Source organism: Rhinolophus hipposideros (genome assembly GCF_964194185.1).
Source record: "Rhinolophus hipposideros genome assembly, chromosome: 20".
NCBI classification, from domain to species: domain Eukaryota; kingdom Metazoa; phylum Chordata; class Mammalia; order Chiroptera; family Rhinolophidae; genus Rhinolophus; species Rhinolophus hipposideros.
The window spans coordinates 2,048,336-2,072,970 of record NC_138066.1 but is presented as its reverse complement, the minus strand read 5'-3'; positions in this window follow the sequence as shown (position 1 = coordinate 2,072,970).

Below are 24,635 nucleotides of genomic sequence, written 5' to 3'. Positions count from 1 at the left end.
CAGTGGGAGAGACAGAAAGTTCATCAGACGAGTCCTGGGTGAAGAGTTCTCTGACGAGGGTGAGTGAGGGGTGAGGTAGGAGGACCAAGCAAGGGCACCTCACTCAGATCTGGACATCTGCAAGGTGCCCTCCACCAGGCAATGCTCAAGCTAAGCCGAAAGGATGAATGTGAGTTAGCCAGCAAAGGTGTGGGGGTGAAAAGACATTTCTAGCAGAAAGACCAGCACGTGTAAAGACCCAGAGGTGCAAGATAAAGAGCCTAGCTAGAGTGCAGCTTCTGATGGGAAGGGCGGAAGGGGAATGGTGCCAGGGCTTCCAGGGCACACCAGCTCTCAGACGCTGCCCCACAGCCCTCTCCTGCAGAGCTAAGGAAGCGGGGAGACCACTGTCCTGTTCAGCTAATAGCTTCTGGGTGCTCTCAGGTGTGGGGAGCTGCAGGGGGTGCTGTTGTACCCCAGCCGCCCTAGTGCCCATGCCAACATGGCTGCCTGCATGCCCAGGCCCTCGCCCTGGCCCCCACGGTGCAGCAGGATGTGTTCCCCAAGCCTCACAGACACTGGTCATGCTTGCTCTCGCCCTGGCCCTGACCAACATGCACATGCACCAGGCCCTCTGTGTGCGTGTCAGAGACCCGGCCTGAGCAGCGGGGCCTGAGGGGTCAGGCGTCTTCGGGTGAGGAAGGAGCAGTGCGACAAGATTCACACCAGAGACAACAGAGTTGGAGCTCACCCAACAGCTGCCATATTCGGCTGGCGAATTTTAATTTTGAATGTTGCGAGTGCCTGGAAAGGCAGTTGCCACACTTCAGTCTCTTCCTGAAAGTCAAGGGAACATTAACCCCTCCACAGCGCCCTACGTCCCTGCGTGGTAGTTGTGACTTGAGTGGGGAACAAAGTCCCGGCACACAGGTTCAGATAGAGTAACACAGTTTTATTTGGGAGCCAATGTCCCTCCAGAGGCCAATGCTCTGGTAAGCACAGAATTATCGAGAGTAGAATAGAATTTAATAATGAACCAAGTTCCAGAGTCAATTGAGATGGGGAAGGTTCCTGGTCTGGGAGAGACGACTGGGCCCATGACGGGTCTGAGGCAAGCTGGTTTTGCAAGGAAGAACTTTGGAGAGTCCCAGAGTATTGTGCTTGCACCTCGCAGAGGACTCTGTCGGATAGTGTCTCATCCAGAGGCTCGCAGAGGGGCTTAGCCGGAGCGCCCAGGCAGACCACTCACAGCATTGCTCTTGAGCTCTACTTCTGTTCTCTTTTCCTTGGACTTGTTTACCTCTTAGGTGATAACCAGAAGTTGTTTGCCAGGAGTTGTTTATGCCTTAGGTGATAACCAGAAGTTGTTTGCCAGGAGTTGTTTACCTCTTAGGTGATAACCAGAAGGTGTTTGCCAGAGGTGTTTACCTCTTAGGTGATAACCAGAAGCTGTTTGCCAGGAGTTGTTTACCTCTTAGGTGATAACCAGAAGGTGTTTGTCAGGGGTTGTTTACCACTTAGGTGATAACCAGAAGGTGTAGCCAGGAGTTGTTTACCTCTTAGGTGATAACCAGAAGCTGTTTGCCAGGAGTTGTTTACGTCTTAGGTGATAACCAGAAGGTATTTGCCAGGAGTTGTTTACCTCTTAGGTGATAACCAGAAGGTGTAGCCAGGAGTTGTTTACCTCTTAGGTGATAACCAGAAGCTGTTTGCCAGGAGTTGTTTACCTCTTAGGTGATAACCAGAAGGTGTTTGCCAGGAGTTGTTTACCTCTTAGGTGATAACCAGAAGGTGTAGCCAGGAGTTGTTTACGTCTTAGGTGATAACCAGAAGCTGTTTGCCAGGAGTTGTTTACCTCTTAGGTGATAACCAGAAGGTGTTTGTCAGGAGTTGTTTACCTCTTAGGTGATAACCAGAAGGTGTTTGTCAGGGGTTGTTTACCTCTTAGGTGATAACCAGAAGGTGTTTGTCAGGGGTTGTTTACCTCTTAGGTGATAACCAGAAGGTGTTAGCCAGAGTTGTTTACCTCTTAGGTGATAACCAGAAGGTGTTTGCCAGGAGTTGTTTACCTCTTAGGTGATAACCAGAAGGTGTTTGCCAGGAGTTGTTTACCTCTTAGGTGATAACCAGAAGGTGTTTGCCAGGAGTTGTTTACCTCTTAGGTGATAACCAGAAGGTGTTTGCCAGGAGTTGTTTACCTCTTAGGTGATAACCAGAAGGTGTTTGCCAGGAGTTGTTTACCTCTTAGGTGATAACCAGAAGGTGTTTGCCAGGAGTTGTTTACCTCTTAGGTGATAACCAGAAGGTGTAGCCAGGAGTTGTTTACGTCTTAGGTGATAACCAGAAGCTGTTTGCCAGGAGTTGTTTACCTCTTAGGTGATAACCAGAAGGTGTTTGTCAGGAGTTGTTTACCTCTTAGGTGATAACCAGAAGGTGTTTGTCAGGGGTTGTTTACCTCTTAGGTGATAACCAGAAGGTGTTTGTCAGGGGTTGTTTACCTCTTAGGTGATAACCAGAAGGTGTTAGCCAGAGTTGTTTACCTCTTAGGTGATAACCAGAAGGTGTTTGCCAGGAGTTGTTTACCTCTTAGGTGATAACCAGAAGGTGTTTGCCAGGAGTTGTTTACCTCTTAGGTGATAACCAGAAGGTGTTTGCCAGGAGTTGTTTACCTCTTAGGTGATAACCAGAAGGTGTTTGCCAGGAGTTGTTTACCTCTTAGGTGATAACCAGAAGGTGTTTGCCAGGAGTTGTTTACCTCTTAGGTGATAACCAGAAGGTGTTTGCCAGGAGTTGTTTACCTCTTAGGTGATAACCAGAAGGTGTTTGCCAGGAGTTGTTTACCTCTTAGGTGATAACCAGAAGGTGTTTGCCAGGAGTTGTTTTGGTGAAAGTGTTTATCACTCAGTTTTGTTATGCTCAGTTTCACACAAAAACATGTTTTTTCCTTCACACATGTGTGGCCATAGTCCTGTCCCTACTAGTACACAACTTGTTTTGCAAACCTCAATCCAACATATATAATACATTTTATATGCTCTGTACACAAATAAAGATCAAGATAAGGCCGAGCATGATGTGGAATTCCTGCTTTTGTGGAGAGAACAAGGTTTTGACTTCCTGTCCAGACCCTCCCAGGGGCCATCCACCCTCTCTCCCCACGGGTGGCCCTAGCCCTGCCCTGAGTCAGGCCCGTTCCAAGCTGCAGCCTGGATGCCCAAAACCCTGATGAGTTGGGAAGGCTGCTGTCAGCTCAGTCAGGCTCCCCTTGAATGAAGCCACATGTCCCATATCCCACCGATAGGTTACAAGTAGTGTCTAGTTTCAACTTCTGTGTTCAGAACTGTGGGAGGGACTTGGCAGAGGGGACACTGAGGCCAGTCCCTGAACTCTGCGGCTGGCAGGACTCAGTCCAGACACTAGAGAAGCCGGGCCTGTTTGTGGCTGCTACTGACCTTGACCCTGAAACCTGGCTCCACCCCTTCTTCTGGCCACCTTCCAGGGACTTCCCACCGGCAGCTGGAGGGAAATCCAAGTCCCCAGGGTCCCTTCCAAAGCTCCCCAACGTCAATTTAAACCCAGGTTTCCTGAAATAATTTTCAAAATAAAACATTAAGCAACATTTGCTTAGCAATTTAGGGTTCAAAATGTGTTGCCACATGAGCTGCCTCAATTGATTCTCACAACACAGTGACTATTAGCTCCATTTTGTGAACAGGGAAATGGGCTCAGAGAGCTGAGGAGACCTTCGAATGCCAGCTCCAGAAGGAGGAATCAGACACCCTGAATGAGGACTGTGCTGTCCCTTCACCCAGCCTCACCGAGTGCTGTGCACTGTACTGTAGCCAGAGGCCTTTCCCCACATAGCCTCCTCGAACCCTCGGCCCCCGCCATTCCCCTCCTGGGGGTGCCCTCCCCGTTTTCACCCAGGTCCAAGTTGGCTCAGACTTCCTGCAGGGAACTTGCCCCATCCTCTCTCTCCTCTCCTTTGTTCCCCATGTTTAGGAAATGCCTCTTACATACCAAGCTTTGAGCTGGATGGAGGGGCTACAAGTAACAGAGTCCCTGCCTCCCAGGAGCTCACAGGCTATCTCAAACAAGGAGATGGGCAGCTGCCCCTCAGCATGGTCGGTGTTGGTCCAGAAGCCCAGGAAACCATGGAATGGATCCCAGGGAAAGTTCCTCACCTTGGGAGGATGTGGCAGCCTGAGGCGCGGTCTGGCAGGATGAGTGAGAGTACCTCGTGAAAGGTACTGGGGAGAGGCAGGGGTACTCCAGGCACAAGGAACAGTATGTGCAAAGGCCAGTGTAGCTATAGCGTAGGGTGAGGGCGGAGTGAGCAAGAGTAGAGGCAGGGTGAGAGGTGAGGTTTCAGTCAGTGAGCCACATGGCCCACCGATCAAGCATGTAATCAGATTTGTGACCACGAACCATGAATTGCCCAGGCAGACAGACGGGGGGAGCCTCTGGCTGGTTCGGACAGCCACTTCTCATTAGGGACCTCTGGGATTCAACGAGTCCTCCAACCAGTCTTCTGGTGATACACATCGAGAGTGGCACTAAGGCTTTGCTATCACAAGCATGCTGTAACGAATGCTTCTGCTGTGACTCCCCTCCCCATGTGGGTGCCTGTGGTTTGACTGAAGGGTGTCCTCACCAATGTGTTGACCTTTCCAGTGTAAGTGACGAATGTGCAAGCATATGTCTCAGAGTCTATTCAGCATTTCTAGTTTTCTCTGCCATGTTGCCAAAAACAGAAGCTTTTTTAAAAAAAAATAAAGGAGAAGCTTTAAAGCATCCTAAATGTCCAGTTACAATAAATTAATAGTTGATGATTAAATAACTAGATGTTGTAGGCCCAGGTTACTTGTGCAGCACTGTTACTGACCACTGGGCACCCTGAGGCCTGACTTTTGGTCTGAGCCCATTTCCAATTAGTATCTGGGCTGTTGCTGCCTCGCAGATGAATGTGGCACCTATGCCAGCCACTGGCTCCTTCCTGGCATCACAGTCAGCTCGGCCCCAGATGCATGCTCTGGCCGAGGCCCTGCCGTGCTGGCAGTGGGCAGGGAAGGCCCACAAGCAGCAGCACGTCCAGCGGACATCAGGAGACAAAGAAGAAGGGTGCGAAGGGACAACAGGACCGTAGGCAGAGGGAGGAGTCCCCGCAAATGTTGGGAGGCCCCAGCCATTTCCAGTTTGAGAGGGTTCTGGCATATTAATAAATGAAGTCATGGCAAAACAGGGTAATGGAAGCGGAGCCATATTTTTTAAGTTTACACTGGATGCTTTAAACAACAAAGAATCCATTTGGCCATGAAAGCCTGAGGTCTAAATGTGAGGCCCTCCGGTACTGGTCTGTGACAGGCCCCGTATGAGTCTGCCAGGGCAGCCATGACAAGGTACCACAGACTCAATGGCTTAAATAACAGAAATTAATTTTCTCACAAGTTTGGAGGCTAGAATTCCAAGATCAATGTGTTAACAAGTTTGCTTTCTCCTGAGGTCTTTGTCCTTGGCTTGTAGACGGCTGTCTTCTCCGTGTCTTCACATGGTCTTCCCTCTCTGAGTGTCTGTGTCCCAATCTCTTCTCATAAGGTCACCAGTCACTGGGTTAAGCCCCATCCACATGACCTCATTTCACCTTAATTACCTATTTTTTTTTAATTTTAATATGCAGGCAGAGTTTATTAGTGATACATTCTGAGGGAAGAGATGGGGGCCTAGCCGAGGCGGGGAAGAGAGAGAGAGGGATAGAGAGAGAAAGAGAGACAGACAGAGAGAGAGAGAGAGAGAGAGAGAGAGAGAGAGAGAGAGAGCAAGAGAGAGAGAGAGCTTGTCCCAAGGACTTATAGCTTGCTGGGTGAGATGAAGGAGTTACATATTGATTTGGCGAGAAAAGCGGTGCATGCTGTTCCTTGGGAGGGCATGACCTCCTAGGATGGGTGGAGGTCTGTTGACTCAGATCCTTACCTTGCTCCAGACCACCTCTTGTCATAGAGTAAGGTGCTGGCATGCTGCTTCTTCATCTGTGGTCTTAGCTTCCTTAACGCAGCGGGAGGGAAAGCAACCTTGGTTTGGGGGAGATACACATGGTTTTTGTGAATTTTTATGCTTCTGATTTCTTGCCAGTTTCCGTCTTTCCTTCTGGTCCCAGTAACTCACTTTCTTTGTCAGCTCAAGGTTCTGGGTGCAGCCTCTCTCTCCAGGCTCATCATCAAGAGAGAGCAATTGGCGGGGGGGTGGGGGGGGAGCCACTCTCTCTCTTTTAATTACCTATTTTAAGGCTCCATCTACAAATATAGTCACATTCTGAGATGCTGGGGGCTAGAACTTCAATATATGAATTTTGAGGGAACACAGTTCAGCCCGTACCAGGCCCCAAGTGAACAGCTGGCATGTGAATGTGGACAGGATAAGGAGAGGAGCTTGGAGGGGATGGCAGAGGCCAGGAAGTCTAAGAAAACTAGACTCCATCCCCTAAAAACATTACGGGGAAACTAGAAGAAGATAATTTTCAGTAGAGCATTTGGACCCTCACTCTGGCAGTTGGTGTGGTACATCAGAAAGGGAGGGAAGCTGGGGGCCAGTCTGTGGGGTAGGAAGCGGGCAGAAGGTACCAGGAGGCTGGCGACACCTTGTTAACCCTTACAATTCCGAGATGGGAATTAACACTACCCACCACCACCATCATTGTACAGATGAGGAAACAGACTTGGGGAGCTTAGATGACTCCCCCAATGTTCACACAAGTTTCTTACGTTGAAGCTTCAACAGCTAAAAGAGTCAACACCTAAAAGAGTCAGGCCTGCAGTGACCTAACAGGCATGTGCCGAATGCAATGAAACCAGTAAAGAGGCCAAAATTCAAATATGGGGGGGCAGAGACAGGGTCAAGCAGAATGTACAGGTTGGGAGACACTAATTGATGTGGGGGACAGCAGGAGAGAAGGACAGAGGTGACAGTGGTGAAGCAGGAAGACCCCACAAGTGCCTTTCTGGACCTTCACACTAGCTGGCAGGGTCCCCGGCTGCTGGCTGTAACCCACACTTGTGTTTCATCTTCCCTCTGAATCAGAATCTAGACTTGGCTCCAGACCCCCTCCCCTCCTCTATCCCACCCTCTGTCCGACTCCCATGCAGCCCATCCCGGGAAGTCAGCCAGGAAGCTAAGAGAAATGGCCAGCTGGCGTCTGAGGAGCAAACTCCACACCACAGATTCTGCCCAGCTGGACCCAGGCCCCTCCAGACCCCTTCAAAGTGAGAGGCAGCGTCTCGCAGCTGGACGTAGGCAGACAGCCAGATTGAATAGAGTCAGGGCCCACTGCAATCCAGACCTCAGCATAGGGGTCTTCACTGGCCACTAGCCTAGAGCATCCTTCAGTGGGGACCAGGCCAGAAAGGTTGAGGGGGGCACTGGGCAGCACCCAGTCTTTGGCATGGCTTAGATCTGGTTCTGTCCAGCTCCCTCGGCTGAGCCACACCCCAGAATTAAACTGAAGATAATAGTTACTCCTGGGCAGGGTTATTGCAGAAAGCCTGACATGCACTTGGTGCTCAATAAATGCTAGCTGTTAATCAGGCTTAGAGGCTGGGGCAAGCGTGCAACACTCACCGCACTATGCCTGCATCTTCCCACCCACTCTGACTTGGCTCTCGGCCTCCCTCCTGAAGGCCTCACTTCTTGTTCTTTGTCAAATAAAAGCCAAGAGATTTCTATAGAAGCAGGACCTGGGGACTGGCATGAAGGCAGATGCCCAACAGTACAATTTCCAGTTAATTCATGACATTGATAATAATGAGCACACATGTTTACTGGGCTCCAAAATATGCTGAGTCCTTTATACAATAGAATCTCCAAGTCTCCCTGAATTCTTCCACAGGTGGAAATATTGGCTCCATTTTACAGATAAGGAAACTGAGGCTACCCAAGTGACTCACAGCCAAGCTTATCTTGTGTTTAGGCTTCCTCCCTCCCTTCCTGTCTGTCTGTCTGTCTCTTCTTCTCTCTTCTCCTCTCTCTGTCTCTCTGACACACACACTCACACACACACACACACACACACACACACACACACACACAGTGTTTCTCCTTCCTCTCTCAAAGCCCTGGCCAGCTGCCTCCCCTCCCAGCCTCATAACCCAGGGTTGGGCAGAGCAAAGCATCCATAGCAGTCAGGCCGTTAACAATCCACAACGGGCACGTTTGTTGACCAAGTGAACTGAAGCCACTGTGAAGTGAGGTTAGGTAACAGGAAATGAACAGCTGAGCCCAGGTCAGCAAGGAGGCTGTCCAAAGGCTGGGATTCGCGTCTGCTTTCCAACAAAGAGTCTGGGGCACAAAGAGCCGGAGATTCCTACCTGGATCAGATGGTCCAGGCTCTTTGATCCCAACTGATGTCCTAATACCAAAAAAAAAAAAAAAAGAGAGAGAGGGAAGGAGGCAGTCAGCTGAGAGGTCTGAGCAGACTTGGGAGCATCCACACAGCCCAACCACCCCCATCCAACTCACGGGGCCCACCGAGAACAGATGACAGGGCCAGGCTACTTCCTCCCTTGCCTCTCACCAATGCATCCTTCACCTTCAGCCAGCCCAGTTTTTAAAGAAGGTAAATCAAAATGAGTACTTCCCAGGACAAGGGAGCAGCTGGGCCCTTAGGAATATTTCATCTGTGTAGTGGTGACTGGATGTACAAATCTGGGAAGATGAGTATACTCCACTGTTTGTAAGTTACACTTCATTACAATTTGTTTAAGGGACTTCCACTTGCAGAAAAATGAGGTAGATGTGATTTTTCCTATTCCTGAGCAAAGTGTGACTAAGAACCCTGGACATTAGATATAAAACAACAAAAGATTGAAAGGTAGAGAGAAGGCGGCAGATGGGCTGGAGACCTTGGTACATTGACACGGAGGTACCTGCCCTGGGTTTTCTTTTGTTACCTTGTCCCAGACCACGAATGAGGAGCAGGCAACCTGAAAGTGCCCAAAGATACAGACAAAGAAAGTACCAATAAAAGCCTGCTCTCTCCAGCCAAAGGGCCAGGGAAGGGACAGCCTGACAAGATAGGAAACTCCTGGACAATAAATACTCCACTCTACGCTAGGCAGACACCACAGCAACTGCAGCTCACCCCCACCAGCAGAGGTTGGGTGGAGGGCCCAGACGTCCCTGCTCACCCTTACCCAGGTGGTGTCACAGGAGATGAAGCAGGGAGCCCTAACTTTCCTCCCAGCCAGTAACAAGCTCTCTCCCCAGTCCTGAAGTACCAGTGGAGGTCACGTCGGGAGACAAAACTCTGACCCCATCCAGCACTCACAGGGAACCCCTCCTGGGGTGTCACCAAGGCAGAGTGAGGAACCCGGACTTCTACCTTTACCTGGCGTACTGAGGCCGCATCCCCTTTCCCCTGCCAGAGGAGTGTCAGAGAAAGCCAGCTAAGACAAGTTTAATAGAATCTAGCATCTCAAACCATAGTTCAAAATTGTCCAGGTTTCCTGTGAAAATCACTCATCATATTAAGAACCTGGAAGATATCACACTGAATGAAAAAATCAATTAATGAATGCCAACACTGAGAAGACAGAGTTGTTAGAATTGACAAAGATTTAAAAGCAGCCATGATGAAATGCTTCAACAAGCAATCACAAACACACTTGAAACGAGTGAAAACACAGAAAGCCTCAGCATAAAAATGAAAGCTGTGAAGAAGAACCAGATGGAAAAAGTAGAACTGAAAGATGCAATAACTGTAATAAAGTGCTCAGTGGATGGGCTAAAGAGCAGAATAGAGGAGACAGAGGAAAGAATCAAGAAATTGGAAGATAAAATAATATAAATTACCCAATCTGACAACAGAAAGAAAAACAATGGAAAAAAATGAATAGAGAGTCAGGGACCTGTGGAACTATAACATTTGTGTCTTTGGAGTCCTAGAAGGAGAGGAGAAGGAAGGACGGGCAGAAAAGGTACTCAAAGAAATAATGGCTGAAAACTCCTCAAACTTGATGAGACATAAACTTACAGATTAAAGAAGATGAGCAGATCACAAACCGGATAAACCTGTATATCAAGGCAAGACACATCATAATTAAACTTCTGAAAACTAAAGATAAAGTATTTAAATCATCCAGAGAAAAACAACACCTTATCTATAGGGGAAAACAAGTCAAATGACAGAAATTTTCTCTTCAAAAACCATGGAAGCCAAAAGGAAGTGGCACAATATTTTTGAGGGGAAAAAAATCTCCAGGCTCATATGGTTTCCCTGGAGAATTCTATCAAACTTTTAAAGAAGAATTAACATGAGCTCTATACAATATCTCCCAGAAAAACGGAAGGAGGAGGAAATGCTTCCCAATTTATTTATATATAAACTTAGTACCAAAACCAAAGACAGTTCTAAAAAAATAATCCAGATCAATATGCCTCATGAATAGAAGCAAAAATCCTTAACAAAATATTAGCAAATAGAACCCAGCAATATGATAAAAGAATTATACACCATGACAAAGTGGAATTGATTTCAGGGATGAAAGATTCATTAATGTTTAAAAAAATCAATCAACACAATCCATCATGTGAACAGGCTAATGAAAAAAAAAATCACATAATCATATCAGTTGGAGTAGAAAAAGTATTTGACAAAATTCAATACCCATTAGTGATAAAAATTCTTAGAATAGGCATACATATGGGAAACTCCCTCCACCTGATAAAGAGCACCTATAAAAAAACCCTACCACTAACATTATGTATAGTGGTATAGTGGTGAAAGACTGAATGCTTCCCCCGCTAAAATCAAGAACTAGTCAGGGATGTCTGCTCTCACTACTCTTAGTCAACATAGTACTGAAGTTCTAACCAGTATAGTAAGGCAAGAAAATAAAATAAAATAAAAGACACACAGTTAGAAAAGGATGAATTTAAACTTGTCCCTATTTGCAGATGATATGAGTGTCTATGTAGAGAATCCCAAGGGATCAATAAAACAAGACAAACAAACAAAAAATACTGAAAACCTCCCAGAAGGGATAAGTGAGTTCCGCAAGGTCAAAGGATGCAAGAAATACATATAAAATCCAAATTCTGTTTCTATATACTAACAATGGACATATGGACACTGAAATTAAAAGCACAGTACTTTTCTAATACTTGAGTATTTACAATCACACAAAAAAATACTTAATGTTTTTTGTATTTATGTATTTTGTATTTCTTTTATAATTATTTGTAATCTAACAAGCCACAAGCAGGATTTGTATGCTGAGAACTACACAACTCCAATAAAAGACATCGAAGATCTAAATAAGTGGAGAGACATACCATGTTCATGGATTGGGTTGGAAGATTCAAGATAGTAGAGATGTTGATCAAGTGCCCTCAAATTGATATGCAGATTTAATGCAACTCCTATCAAAATCCCAGTGAGATATTTTTGTACATATAGACAAGATTATTCTAAGGCAGAGGGATTAGAATAGTAAGAACAATTTTGAAAAAGAATAATAGAGATAAATTAATTTTTCCAACTTCAAGACTTATTATATAACTACAGCAATGTATAATATTGACAAAGGGATAGACACATAGATCAATGGAACAAAATAGATAACATAAATAAATATACCCAACTGACTTTGACAAAGGTATAAAATTAATTCAGTGTAGAAAAGACAGCCCTTTCAAGAAATGATGCAGAAGCAATTAGATAGCTATAGGCAAAAGTAATAATAATTACTAACACCTTATATAAAAATAACTCAAAATGGATCACTAACCTAAATGTGAAATTATAAAACTTTTGGGGGAAAAATAGGAGAAAATCTTTGGGACATACAATTAGGCAAAAAGTTTTTAGACATGACACCAAAAGTACAATCCATAAAAGGGAAAAATGATAAATCAGACTTAATCAAAATGTAAAATGTTTGTTCTTTGAAAGACCATATTTGCAAACCACATATCTGACAAAGGACCACTCTGTAGCATATATAAAGATCTCTCAAAACTTGGCAATGAAAAAGCAAACCATCCAGTTACAACATGGGCAAAAGACAAACATTTAGTTATTTCAGTGAAAAGGATATACAGATGGCAAATAAGCACATGTAAAGATGTTCACTGTTAGTCATTAGGGAAATTCAAATTAAAATTCCAATGAGATATAATTATATATCTATCAGAATGGTTAAAATGAAAAATAATTACGACATGAAATGCTGGCAAGGATGTGGAAAAACTAGGTCGGTCACACATTGACGGTAGGAAGGTAAAATGATACAACCGTTCTGGAAAACACTTTGGCAGTTTCTCAAAAAAACTAAACATGCAACTACTATATAATCCAGCAACTGCACTTCTGAGTGCTTACTCCAGAGAAACAAAGAATTATGTTAACACAAAGACCTGTACACGATGTTTCTAGCAGCTTTATCCCTAATAGCCCCAAACTGGAAACAACCCAGATGTCCTTCAATAGGTAAATGATTCAACAAGTGCTACATGGACACCATAAAATACCACTTAGCAATAAAAAGGAATGAACTATTGATACAGACAATGACCTGGATGAATGTCCAGAAAAGTATGTTGAATAAGAGAGCCAATCCCAAAAGGCTATATGTCTCATGATTCCATTTATATGACATGCTTTTTTTTATTATTAGTTTCAGGTGCACAAAGTCATAGACGTTTATCATTTATATCCCTCACACTGTGTCAACCCCCCTCCCCCCATCCACTACCCCTCTGACATCGCACACAGCCATTACATTTCCACTGTCTCTATTCCTAATGCTGTACTCCGCTTCTTGTAAGTATATACATACATATATGTACATATATAAACTTGTAGTTGACATTCATTATTGTTCAGCTTCAGGTTCAGGTGTACAGAGCAATTATATGACATTCTTGAAGCCATAAAATTCTGGAAATGGAGAACAATTGGCGGTTGCTGGGGGCAGGGCTTAAGGAGTGCTGGGGGAGCAGGGAAGTGAATGGAGCTGTACAGGGGCTGCAGGAGGGCCCGTGCGGTGCCGGAAGTGCTCCCCATCAATTCTCCAGTGGCCCTATGTTGTCTTTAGGACGGTCTGATGTTCCTTCCATGGCCGCCAAGGCCCCACGTGGCCTGCCCAGCACCACTCGTGCTCCCTGCTCTCAGCACCTCCACCCTGGCCCACTCTGCTCCAAGCACACGAGCCTGCTGGCTGCTGCTCAACCACCACACGCAGCCCTACGGCAGGCCCCTAGCCTGGGGTGCTGTTCCCCTCTGGGTCTCACCCATTCGTCCTCACCCTTCAGGCCTCTGCTTTCCTTTTTTCCCCACATGCCTTCCCTGGCCTTCCAGTCATAGACAGCCCCCCATTTCTCTCCCAGCAAGCAGCGCCTCCGGGGCCACGCACTGGAGGGTGAGCCCTCTGTCACCACTTGTGACAATTCAGGGTCTGCACGTCAGGCTCGCTCCACTGAGAGTATCGGTGGGACACCCCGACAATCTCCCCCACAGAGCCACTGTAGGTTGAGGTGCACCAGCTTTGGTCACCAGGCTGCACTGAATTAGCTGTGGTGGGCTAGCCTGGGTGAACATCAGGTGACTCTCCTGAGGCCAGCATGCGGCAGCCAGTCGCAGAGCTGTGGGCGCGCTCCCGGTGGCCCCATCCGTGCCTGGGCAAACATCTGAGGCAGTGAGGGCACACATCCACAGGAGACAGGGGCACAAGTGTTCACAGCAGCCTTATTCATGGTAACCCCAACTGGAAACAATCTCAATGCCCGCCCACAGGAGAATGAACACGGAGATGAATCATGACGCATTCATGCCATGAAATGCTATCCAGCAGCAGTTCTCCGTGTTGGTCTCAGGCCCCTTCCGCACTCCTGGTCATCAGCATGGGCCACGTAGAGCTTTCATTCACGTGGGCTGTAGCCACTGACATTGACCAGGTCAGAAATTAAAAGGAACATTTCAAACATCGTTTTATCAATTTATTTAAAGTAACAATAACAAATCCATTACATGTTTACAGAAATAACATGTTTTTATGAAAAAACCATATTTCCTAACACAAAAACACAATACTGAGAAGAACGGCATTGACGGTACACTTTTGCAAATCTCTGTTACCCGGCTTCACCAAGAGCAGCAGGCTCTCCTGCTCCTTTGTTCAGTCTGTTGAGGAGACACACGTCATGCAGCCTCTGGAAAGCTCCACGGCACACTCATGACAAAACCAGAGTGGACAAGGTAAGTGGTGTTTTAGTACTATTGTGAAAATCACTGTCATCTCTCAGACACCCTGATAGGGCCTGGGAGACCCACAGAGGCCCCAGATGACACTTTGAGAACCACTACACAAAGTAATGTTTATTTAAAAAAAAACAAAAAAAGCTGTTCTGTTAAGCAAAAAAAACACAGATCCCCAAGAGTATATACTGAATTATTCCATTAATAGGAAGTTCAACACCCACCTAAACAAATGTAAGATGAGAGGAGTCAGAATAGGGGCAACCTCAGGCAGGCATTGGGGCATATAGACTTGGAGGGGCACAAAGGAAACCTTCTGGGTGTTGGAAATGTTCTATTTCTTGACCAAGGGTGGTGGCGGGCACAGCTGTTTACCCATGTGATAATTCCCCTAGCTGCACACTTGACTTAATACACCCTGTCCCCTTTCCCATACCATTGTTACACCCCAACAAAACAGAAACATAATAAGATCAGGCTGACCTTGGCTTCAGCTGCATTAGAAATGCCAGGATGCACTTGCCCTTTAGCTTGTGAGGATCAGAGGTCATTTGTGGGGGTCCCAGCCGCCAAGGGCATGAGCACTCCCCATAAGAGCCGAGATTACCCTCATTCAGCAAGGGCAGACCTCAGAGGTCACAGGACACCCACCTGCAATGCCACTGCTGGATCAGAGAGACTCAGGCCCTGCGGGACGTATCCCCCACTCCTGCCCCGGGCCCACTCTGTTAGGTCCTGAGCAGGGGTGTGTGCCCTGTGACCCTACCAGGTCTGAAGGGTGGAAGAGGGCATTAACACTGGCTTTGGTTTTTCTCATGCTGCTGAATCTCTTCTTTGACTCGTGACCAACTCTCTTGGCAGGAAAAAGAACCTGTTCTTAGTTCTACCTCAGGCAGGAACTAGACATTTAGTCTTGGTATACGAGATGAACACAGCTATGCATGGGCCTTGGACTCCCCCACAGCCCTTCCTGCCCACAGTTCACAGTTACACAAGCCAAAGTCCTTCCTACATTGAGAAGACTCTGAAGAATCTGCCCCATCTTCTCATGACCTTTCCTACTATTCTCCTACCTTTGTCTCCTCTGCTCCAACCCTGCTAGCTGAATCATTGTCCCTCAAACATATTGGCACACTCCCGTCTCAGGGCTTTTGCTCAAACTGTTTTTTTACTTAGAGATCTTCATGGTCCCCTGTCTCATTTCCCTTAGGTCTTTATTCCACAGATGGAATACAACGATGGACCACATCAGCCCCCCACCCATTATTTGTGGGTAACACTCTACTGGAACACAGCCATACTCAGGTGCTTGTGGATTGTCTAGGGCTGCTTTGGGGCCAGTGGCAGAGCTGAAGAGCTGCAACAGAGGCTGTATGGCTCCCAAAGCTTAAAATAAGGCACTTTACAGAAAAAGTGTGCGGACCCCTGCTTTAATCCCATCTTACAGTCTCACTGAGCCGTCCTTGGATCAAACTAGGTAAAATTTCAGTCTGTTTCAATCAATTCCACTTGCACTTTTGTTTTCCCTTCATTACGCTCATCACCACCCAGCAAGCTATGGAAGTGACCTATGTGTCTTGTTTATTGTCTGTCCTCCAACCCAAATGCCAGCTCCAAGAGGGCAGGTGATTTCATCTGTTTTGTTTCTTGGTCTATTCCCGTCACCACAAGAAGGGCGATTTGTCAGGGCTCGGTAAAATGAATGACGGAGGATATGCATGTGCAGGACTGTTTCTTTCATTTCTGTCTTCCTAACTGTCAGCATCATAAGCACGTTTCAGCGCTGTAACCCCACTGTTTGCACAGTGACATCGCAGGTGCTCCATATACTGAAGGGTTGAAGAATGAGGGGATAAGTGTGCAGGCGAATGTGCGTGTGCATGTACTTACACAGTTTGGTGATGAGAGGACTTGTTGGAAATAGAATTCTGAGCCCTTTAGTCCTTTATATCAGTAGGAATTACACTTGGAACTTGAGTTCAGGATTCCCAAATGCATGCTCTTCCATTCTATTGTTTCTTTCTAAAAGATCTCCAGGAAGAAACCCTTGAATACGTAGGGCACTTTACAGTTTACAAAGCCACGTAACTTTCCTTCCAGTCTTCCAGCCTCCCTGAGCTATGGGCCAAGCCCTGCACTTGCTCTTTCCTTCTTCACCCTCCCTTCCGCTAAGCCCCTGGACCTCCATCCCCTCCATTGCACTGCTCCTTTCTTTTCCTCGGGGTCCCACAACCCAGGCTTCTTTCCTTCAACAGGTGCATCTGGTCACAGAGCTGCTCCCACCCAACCATGAGCACCTCAGGGTGGCTCCCTGGTGTGTGCCAAGTGCTGGGGAACAGGCTCAGAGCCAGCGGCTGCCCTCAGGAGCTGACAGGCAGGCAGGTGCAGGAAACAAGGCAACAGAATCCAGAACCTGGCCAACTGGGAGTCAGGGAGGGGCACTGCGGGGCAGGCACCACAGAGAGCACCATGAGTACCCACCCACATGGGCCTGTGACATGTCAGTCATCCAGCACCCTCAAGAATCCTCCCACAACGTGGGCTGGGGGCCCTTGCTCTCCTTCCTGCTTGGATCTCCCTCTAACTGTGTCCTCACTGTATGTGGCCTGCTGAGCTCCCATAAGCGTCCCCAAGGACCTGTTGTTCTCCTGTCCCATGGGATCAGAAGGCTCTTAGGGCTCCCAGGAATGTGGAAAAAGAACGAGCTTCAGGTTCTAATCCCGCTTCTGCTGCCTCTTGGAACATCAGTTTCCTCATTTATAAAAGGCAGAACATTGTGCCTACAACAGGAAATTATTTAGAACAAGATTAAGTGTTTAAATAACCCAGGGGGTTAAATCTGGTGGATTCATCGCTCATATTTATTTCCTCTTCATTCTAAAACCCACTAAAAAAGACAGTAAGGAAGTGAATAAAGATATAAATTCTCTTCCCATTTCTGTGTTTTGTTTATTGTGTGAAAATAAAAACAAAACACCTGTGGGGACAAAGCCCCAAAAAGCAGTTTCCAGGCTCTCGGCCTCACATAGAAAGGTGCTGGCTCGGGTAGTAAATGGCCATCAACTGTGATCAGATGGCCATCAGCTGTGGCTAGTTGGCCTTCAGCTGTAACCCGTAAGCCATTGGCCACTAATATAACGGCTGTGGCTACGCTAGCAAAAAAGAATGGGGGCTAGCAAAAAGATGGTGGCTGGCAAGCGCGGACTGCTGTTAGGCAGATTATGTAGATCCTGCTTCCTGTGTCAACAGCCCAGCCGCCAGCGAGAATATATTGGTTTGACTCCCCTATCTATGGCTCCGTGGGTGTTCCTGTTTGGCCTCACCGTGTCCTGCGTTCTTATGTGGGGAGCGGGAGCAGAGACCCCGCTTGACGCCCCGCATGACAAATGGCGCAGCGAGCAGGGTCCCTGCAAGACAACACCTCCATCTGGTCACACTACAGGTTTTCTGTTCTGTGAATAACACGCTTCTGACCCATCAGCGACAGTGTGGCTCAGCCTCACCCGAGTCCCTACCAGGTTCCAGAGCCTCCTCCGAAGTCTGAACAAATAAGCAGCAGGCATTCGAAGAAAGCCTCAAACACAAATCAAACAAACAAAGCAAAGAGAGACAATGCAGGAAACAGAAGACAAATTCAGATTATAATTTATATCCATAAAGAAATAAATGACATGCATGCGTAAGACAAAACAAATGAAAAATACTGCGTGGTCTGAGGAAGGAGCAATTGAGTGAGCAACAAGAACGTGATTTAAAAATGTGTGGATAATGATCTGAACAGACACCTAACCCAAAAAGATATGCAGGTGGGGAAGAAGCACACGAAAAGATGCCCCACATCATCTCATTAAGGAATTGCAAATTAAAGCAATGAAACTGTACCGGTATTAGAATTGTCCACTGATGGTTGTTGGTGCCAATTCAACACCAACAGAAATCCCCAATTTGGGGTGTGGCGAAGAGAGAAACTACTCTGTGTAAACAGCTCAAGTGGGATAGAGCAAAGCTGTGGAAGAGCTCAGTAGTGTCACCGCTCAATCACGAAGCAGCTTGGCTGTGAGGTGGCCCCAGGGCGAGCACCCTCGCCAGCTACACAGCTCAGCCCTGCCCTGCCCTGCCCTGTGCCAGCCTGCTCTGCGGAGACAGCGTCAGTGTCTCGTCTTCAGTGTTTTCAGCTCCACTGGGGAAACACAGTCTGGGGAAAACATGCTCTCCCAGCCACAGGGGAGTTGCCTTATAGAGAAGTCCCTACCCCTGGTCCCTGACTAGTCCATCCTCGTGCAAATGAAGACGCCAAATCCTTGCCGTTTCATCAATCCTGACTGGTCAGAAGGGAGCCACTCTGACTGACCAATGAAGATGCGGCTAGGCAATAGCTGCACAGCTCCGATCGGACAGGGAGAGTCTCAGTCCTCTTGGTCAAAATCCGATTCCAGAACCCCTTTATAAGGGCAGGCTCCGAGGGCAGGAGCACAGTGCGGGCTTCTTCCCTGAAGTGTGGTTTGCGGGAGAGGCCTCTGGGTAGAAATGGCTGCTAGGCTCTGTTTTTATTTGTTTGTTGTTTGTTTGTTTGTTTGTTTGTTTAATTTGAGCCCAGTTAGCCACCAGGAAGCCTTCTTAGTAGGTATCTTCTTTCTCAGGGTACACAGAATGTTGAAAACTCAGAACACTGACAACGCCTAATGCAGACAAGAATGTGGAGCAATAGGAACCCTCGTTCATTGCTGGTGAGGATGCAAAATGGAACAGCCACTTGGGAAGACAGTTTGGCCGTTTCCTACAAAACGAAACGTACTCTTCCCACACAATTCAGCAATCACACTCCTTGGTATTTACCCAAATATAGCAGCTTCATGATTCCAAAAACGTGGAAGCGTCCAAGACGTCCTTCAGTAGGTGACTAGATAAACTGTGGTCCATATAGACAATGGAATAGTATTCAGTGCTAAAAACAAATGAGCTATCGAGCCACGAAAAGACATGGAGGAGACTTAAATGCATGTTACTAACAGAAAGCAGCCAAGCTGAAAAGGCGGCATAGTGCATGATTCCAATCACACCATACTCTGGAAAAGGTGAACTATGTAGGTTCATTTATTGTAGCAAATGTCCCCCTCTGGGGAAGGATGTTGATAGTGCGGGTTGGCTGTGCCTGTGTGGGTGCAGGGGGGTAAATGGGAGTACAAGGTCTGACAATTAAGTTCGCAAACTCATCCCAGCAAAAGTGCTACATACCTCATTGCTGACTATCACTATGGTGACCTTCGAAGTCCTCCCCTTGGCAAGCTATGTACCGACACCAGAGCCTAGTCCACCCTTCAAAGCAGTGTTGGAACTCTTTTTCTGGAATGGCCATCAGAGCTGTCGTCGTATTACCCTTGATGTCCTGAATGTCATCAAAATGTCTTCCTTTCAACATTTCCTTTATCCTCGGGTAAAGAAAGAAGTCACTGGGGGCCAGATCAGGTGAGTAGGGAGGGTGTTCCAATACAGTTACTTGTTTACTGGCTAAAAACTCCCTCCCAGACAGTGCCCTGTGAGCTGCTGCATTGTCGTGACGCAAGAGCCATGAATTGTTGGCGAAAAGTTCAGGTTGTCTAACTTTTCCATGCAGCCTTTTCAGCACTTCTATATAGTAAACTTGGTGAACTGTTTGTCCAGTTGGTTCAAATTCATAATGAATAATCCCTCAGATATCAAAAAAGGTTATTAGCAATATCGTTGCAACAAGTTTGCAAACTTAATTGTCAGACCGTGTACCTTCTCAGATTTGCTGTGAATCTAAAACCTTCTCAGATTTGCTGTGAATCTAAAAGTACTCTAAAAAATAAAGTCTATTTGTTTCAAGGAGCAATTTTTGAATTGTACGCTTACAGTGGGTAGATTTTACAGTATGTAAATCATACCCCCAATAAAGCCTTAAAACAAGGAAGAATGGGAAAATGAAAATAATAAAACAGCCAATTTTTTACATCAATAGGAGTGTTGGACGTAAAGTGTGTGCTCCAGAAATTAGATTTAAAAACACAGAGACGGGAAATGTCAGAGAAGAGAACAAACAAAGGTTTAATTTGGAAGGTCCAGCACCCAACTAGTAAAACTATCAGACAGAGAACAGAGAAAATGGAGGAAAAGAAGGCAGCTAAGAAAGTGGTAATAGAAAAGAATTTCTCAGAATGAGGACACAAGCCTCCATCGTGCCAGGGTCACCAAGTGCCACACAATGGAATGGAAAAGACCCCCCCAGGCCTCCTCAAACACCAGGCAGGGAACTGCTGTTTTTCATAATAGGACCTTTCAGTACCCTTTTTTCCCCAACTCTGTTCCTGCATTCATTTGATTACTTAAAAAACAAAAAACAAAAACCTTTCATCTGTATGTTTTCTCCCCAGTATGCAGCATCTACAGATCTCACACATCAAAATAAAATCAAGCACGTATGTGACATAAATCCCAGATGGTAAACGGGATGGGAGTTCATATCTCAATATGTCCTAATCCCAAAGGCCTTTAAGGTCGACTCCAAACGTCCTAGCCTGCCATTCCATGCCCTCCCCATCACCAACCTGGTGCTTCTCTCAGCCACACTCTGAGCTCCGTCAACTGAACTTTCCCCAAACTACAAAAAGAAGTGGAGAGAGACACCAAATCCCTCCCGATCTCCCTTTTACAAAGAAGGAAAACATTGGGAGGGAATGTGTTCCCCACCACGAAACACCCTATGCCGGGCCTTGGACCCCTGTCAGCCCCTACCTCTGCTCACCATGGTCCCTCCCACTCCACCCACTGTCCCTTTCGTTTTCACAGCCCTTGTCATCACTTTATTTTCCCTCTCTAGCTCCAGGAGGGCGGAAAGCTGCGTCTGCCTGTTCACTACTGCCGGTAAAGGGGTTAGCATGCCTTATACGTCCTGGTAGGTGCTTATTATGGGCTGACACATGTCCCCAAAAGCCACATGTCAAAGCCCTAATGCCTAGCACCTCAGAACGTGACTCTGTTTGAAGACAGGGCCTTTAAAGAGCTGAGGTCGTTAAAATGAGGCCACGAGGGTGGGCCCTAATCCAACCTGTCCTGATGTCGTGCAGCAGCCACTGGGCCCCACGGAAAGCCCTCCGTGTCCTGCCGGCGACTGCACAGGCAGACCCCTGCCCTCCACAAGGCAGCTGGGTTCATGCCTGTCTGTTTTCCTCATGGCCCCTCTCACCTGTTACAGCAGCCGCCTCTAGGGAACAGCCTGGGTTTCGGGAGCTCAGCCAGCCTCTCCCCCTGGCAGACAGCCCTGTCTCTCTTGGAGCCCCCTCACTGGCCTGGGTTGGGGGACACACCCTCTCCCCTCCTTGAGTGCTCTCTGCTCCTAGGAGTTCCCTCCAGAACGCCCCCCCTCAGCGCCCTCCAGCTCAAGCTGAAGGTGGGGTGATCATCAGAGGAGTACTTTGAGGTCTTGTCCTTAGCTGTTGTTCCAGACATTCCACAGGCTGCTGGGCTTTTAGAAGAAAACCAAAGACCTTGTATTAATCAGGGTCCTGGCAGGAAACAAAGGCAGACTCAGCTGTTTTGTTTGTTTTTAAGAGAATTTAGTGAAGGGACTGTTTATTTGGGGGTGGGTGTTAAGGAAGCAGCATGAGTTGCTGAGGCACCCTGGTACTGGTGATGGCGGGAGCCTTGACCATCCCAGGCTACAGGGGAAAGGGGAGGAAATGGGGTTATCAGAGCCAGTGAAGGGGGTTACAGCAGGAGCTATAATGGGGGGGGGGGCACAGCCATTGCCAAAACTGCAGTCCTGGGCAGGTGGGAGCCAGGGAGAAATATACCCCAACCTCCCTATTCTCCCATCTCCTGCCGGGGCCTCCCACTGGCCAAATCCAGGGCCATGGGAACCCAGGCACGCCCTGGGACAGAGCAGGACAGAGAAAGGTGGAGTGGAGCGGGAAACGCCAAAGCGGTGGGCAAGTGCCCCAAGCAAGGCCAAGGCGGTGCGTGCTCTCAGCGCCTGGAATCTGGCTCTTGACCAGACAAAGGCCCGGCCCACGCAGTGCACAGCAGCACCCTGAAACTGGGCCAGGACAAGCCACTCCTGAGGGCTTCCCAGAGCCCTGCAGCAGCCTCAGCTGCCCACCCACCCTGCTCAAGCAAGTTCTCCAGTCTCGCAGCAACTCCGAGGCCTTGAAAGCCTCCAGAGAAAGCGAGTCAGAATCGGTAAACATCTTCACCCATGTGATTTGGGGGTCTTTTTCAGAGAACAGGCAGAGCAAACCAGTTACCAGGAGGGCTGAGCACCCAGCTCAGGGCTGTGCAGCCAAAGCCGGAGCCAGAATCACTCATCAGTGCACTTGCAAAGTCACTGCACTACCAACCAACCAGAGATCCTAGAACCCAGACACCCCTGGAGTTACTACTACCCCAAGAATGGATTCTTCGTGTTCCTGCTTCTCAAATCAACATCTCCCAAAACGATGCCCAAGGCAGTGCATTTGATTGGCTAAACCATGTGCCTCCAACCAAACTGCAAAGAAGCCTGGAAAAGTGAACACCCCCACATTCCAAATAGGGGGAAACCCCTAGACATGGGAGGAAACGTCACATGCTGGGCAGCCAACAATGTCCACTAATACATGCACTTTTTCGATACTGGAGTGTTTCCTTCAGACGCTGTCTCCAAAGTCAGTGTCCACCGACTGGACTCTTGGTATGTAACGCCAAGTTTCTTTCCCTAAAGAGTTAAACTCCTTCACAACCGCATCCGGGAACAGTGTCTACTTTGCGCAACCACATACATTAAGTTGTTTTTAAAAACTAATAGACAAAATATGATTGATACTTTATTGCTTTTTTTTTTTGCTTCCTATGTTTGTTTGTTAGTTGTAGTCTGCAAAAGACTTTGATACTTGAGTTAGAACACATTTTATTATTTGTTTTGACGACTGACTTTTCATTATTTTCCTTTTTGCAGCCTGTGCTAAAATTAGCTGGCATTTGCGAAAAGATGTATTAGGATTAGATTCAGCTGTAACAGGAAAAACAACAGAGGCTTAAACTAGATGGACACTTCTTTCTCTTCCAAATAAAAGAGATCTAAGAGGCAGTCCAGAACTGGCCGTGGGCCCATCCCATGAAGTTATGAGGGACCCATATCCTCCCTGGTCACCCCTCTACCATCTCCTCATGGGGTCTCTTCCTCCCCGTCTAAGGTGGAAGCTGGAGCTCCAGCCGCCATGCCCAACAAAAGGACAGAGGGCAAGAAGAGGGAACAGCTGGGAACCAGGGAACACTTGTTTGCATCTTACCGGCCAAAATTCAGACATGTGGCCTCACCAAGGGAGGCTGGACAATTAGTCTAGCTAAAGATCAGGACCCTACTACTCAGGACTAAGGTAAGACTGGCTATTTAGAGGCAGGCAACCGTCTCTTCCATAGACAAGTATAAAAATCACGTTGAAGACAATCCACTCACGTAAGAGCAATCATTGTTTGTGACGAAGATAGCTTATATTCAGCAAAGTTACCAGCTGCGGGCACGTGATAAGATTACGTACTCCTTACCACGGCCCTTTGAAGGAAACACTATTAATATCCTCAGTTTTCACGGTGGAAACAGGCACAGAGCGGCTAGGTAATGTGTCCCGGGTCACCCACAAATAGATTTGAATGCAGGCAGCTTGGCTCCAGAACCCCCCAGGACACAACGCTACCACGAAGAGAGGCAACTCTGACCAGCAACTATAGATCCAACCCACGAAGAGAGGCAACTCTGACCAGCAACTATAGATCCAACCCAAGGAGGCCGGCGAGGCTTCTCTAAGGGGCTGATGGACTCAGGAGTGAGGAGAGGAGACCTGAGCAAGAGCTGCTTTCCCACTGTGGGCCTCTGAATGTTTCACTTTTCCATCCGTTCAACAAAGTTTCTTTCATAACACGTAGCACATTTGCAATGAACTAACACCTGCGTTTGCCACTCCTTGGGGGCACAGAGTAGGTGCTCAGAAGATATTTCTGAGTGAGGGCATGGCTAGGCCTACTCTGTGCTGGGCTCTGTGATGTTTGCCACTCCTTGGGGGCACAGAGTAGGTTCTCAGAAGATATTTCTGAGTGAGGGCATGGCTAGGCCTACTCTGTGCTGGGCTCTGTGATGGCTGCCGAGAGTCCAGGAATGTGACACAGCCCTGCTGTCGGCACTTAGGGCCAAGCAGAGCCCAACAGGTGGACCTCACAGAGAACAGAGCAGGCAAAGGCCAGGGGAAGGTCTGGTGTGGATAGATTGTACTTTATGAGTCACAAGCAATAAGGGATAAGGTTCCTAAGGTATGTTAGACTTAAAATTCCTCTCAAGCTCAAGGTGAGACATTTAGCCTCAGCTCTGAGGTGACAGGGAGCCAAAGAAGGCTTTCAGCAAGTGGTGAGAGAGCAGCCATCT